The sequence below is a fragment of the Athene cunicularia genome, assembly GCF_003259725.1.
Source record: "Athene cunicularia isolate RWA chromosome 12 unlocalized genomic scaffold, athCun1 chr12_part1, whole genome shotgun sequence".
Taxonomy (NCBI): Eukaryota; Metazoa; Chordata; class Aves; order Strigiformes; family Strigidae; genus Athene; species Athene cunicularia.
Genome location: NW_020799116.1, coordinates 2,981,136 through 2,984,141, shown reverse-complemented (window position 1 = coordinate 2,984,141; position 3,006 = coordinate 2,981,136).

The window sequence follows — 3,006 nt, the reverse complement described above, 5'->3', positions numbered from 1 at the left end:
GGGGGGGGGGGGGTGGTGGTGTTAAAATGAGGAGGAAGAGCAAATGGGTGACACATCCTCTAGATCTGGCCAGAATATGAGAAAACCAACCTTGGCAGTGTATCAATAAGCAATTGTTTGCCCCAGGAATTACTAAATGAAATGAATGAGGTTGTCAGTCACAGTGAAGCTAACTTGAGGCAGTCTGAGTGAAATAAGAATGAAATAGATTGAATAGAAATGTGTGCTCCACAGCATGAGAGAATATGCAAAAGCTTTTCAGCCAAAAATCAAGACAAGAGGGAAGGAGACCAAATGGCAAAGTGACAGATTGCTGCTGTGGGAGAGCTGTTCTCAATGGGCTTTAGTTTAATGTAGACACTGAACTGCTTTCCTGGCCAAGAGTCCTCCTGTGTTTAGTATTAGGCTATGGAAATGAAGCTGAACAAAGGAACACTTTGATCATATGTTTTTACATAAAGCTATGTAATAAATGCCATTTCATTCCTCAGTGCAGCTCCAGCTCAGTGTTAAACTAATGCAAAGACAATATAGCTCCTAGATCACATACATACATAAAATTAGCCACAGTCTGAAGGGCACAGAAAACACACAGCTCAGAAGGCACTAGGAAATGAACATCAATGATTAGAATAGTAGCAGAATAGATGCAAATATTATTTATAGGGAAATCCATCGAAGGATATGATTGCCATAATGAATTCAAGTCCAGCTCTAATGTTTTAAAGCACTTTGCCCACTCTTTAGAATTAGTTCAGCTCCAGGGAAACCATACCCTACTCTGAAGGACTTCCACATACTGATTCCTGTGAGGTCAGTATAGGAAATAGGAAACTTCTCTAGCAGAAGTCAGCCAGCCTGCAGACTGGGTTTGAACTTCTGCTCTGCCACTTTTTGTTGAGCATTTGTTGACATTCCATATTTTGCATTTCAGTTTTCTTCTTTTTCCAAAATGGAGATAGGGGTGTTATCTTATTTCAGAATAATATTCTGAGGCTTGATTAATAAATAATTGTAATGTACTGCGATTCTAGACTGAGAGTGGCTAAGAAAGCATGAAGTACACAACCCAAACCATCCTAAAATGCGTCACTGTGCTGCCCAGCGAGCTTCAAAACACTCTGGGGAGTTTCTCATGCTTTTATGTTCTAGTCAATCCTTCCTCCCACAGCTGCCTTAAACAAAAAATTAGAAAGAGGTACACAATATAACACAGAGATACAATGGCAATTTGAGCACAGAGGTTCTGGGTCTAACTCTGCCTGACTAGTGATTCTTTTGCAGCATTCAGCAGCCCTGCCAATCTCCATTCTCCATTTCACTTTTCTCCAAGCTGTAATGGTACCATTTGGACCCCCATCTTCCAAGGACACTATAGTGATTTCTAAGTCATGGCCTTTCAAAGACATAAAATACACATCAGTTTTAAAATTTGTTTTTTCAATTTCTTTTAAACAGCAGAATCGCTTATTCAGTCTGATTGTATTTGTAAGAACCAAGAAACTATAGTACTAAATTATTTCTTGCTATGAAATTTAAATATGGATTGGTTAAAGCATCTGGTCAAAAGGGACTGTTTTTCCCAATAGGCTTCATAAAATCCTTCGAAATGCATGACTTGCTTTAAAAAGAGCAGTGTTTCTAAGCTGGAAACCAGTTCTACCCTGCCTCACACTGAAATTGCCCCTTACAAGTAAAATCTTAGATGTTTATTCCAACATACAGCTAAGCTGCTTTGAGTCCAAGTTTACCATTTACTCACATACACAAAAGTTACATGATTTGAACAAAGCTTTCCCAGACTGATGGCAGGATTCTGAATGAGGGCCTTTATTTCCTGTGCTAGTGCTGTAAGAACCAAGCTGCCCTAATTAAATAGATTAAACAAGACAGTCACTATTAAGTCACATCTGTCAACATGTCAGACATGTTCCAATACCACTTAAGCATCAGGACAAAGGTGGTGATCCCCCCTGGCAAGGCACAGCAGTGAAATCTGGTAGTGGATACCTAGGAAGTTTACCCCAAGTAGTTTTGTACTCTAAGGTAGTAGCAGAATCTTTGCACATAACTCTGGCTTAACAATTAGCTTGTGCCTTGTTTACTCCGTGGGCAACCAAACACTTCTTGATGAAACATTACAACATTTAACATCAGTTTCTATGTACAAGTTCAACAACTGTTGGCACTGCAAGAAGACTGTTTTCCTAACTAGTCAAATTTGAAATTTGTGTTTTGACCACTTCTCTTTGTGGAAGCAAGCTGCTGAAATCCAGCTGTTTTAAACTCAAATGTGAGGTGACACAACATTTGAAAAAATTCTACTCAGATCAGGGTCATCTGACACTACTTCAATGTTACTATGAAATAAATAGCAGAAAATAGGTATATACTGGCAAAATGTCTTATAGAAAAATCAGTAAGACTAGACTGCCATCTCATGGATATTGACTAACCTGAGATTGTACCAAATTTATGAGGAAAAAAGCCCTGCATTGGTACTGTCGCATTTGGTAAAACCAGATGAGTTTGTAACATCTTACTTTTGTTATCAGTAAATGATCATTATTCATTTTCAGGTTCTTTATTCATACTGAAGAGATGCAAGGAAAAGAAGAAATATACACCCTAACGCCACCTGCAGCAGCTGAGTTCAGGTCAGTGTCAGCAGCAGTAAAAACAATGAGCTGCTGCTAAGCTTTCTCTGCATTTCAGGTGGGTGTGGCCATTAATGGTGTCATAGTATCCTCAAGTTCTAGGTCTGTTGAAACAGAAACCCGGTTATCATAAAGCTCCAGTCTTTTAACCATGTGGTAAGGATAAAAGACTGGGGTATTTTGTGCCTTTAAAATGGTACCACTGGTGCTGTTGTGGGGTGTTATTCCTGCTCTGCAAATTCCTGTGCAAAAGCCAGGGAGAGAGGAAGGAGGAGATGGAAGTATGTTTACTAGGTGGGGTTAAAATAGTGTGGGGACAGTGAAATGTGTTCTGCATGCTGCAGAGTTT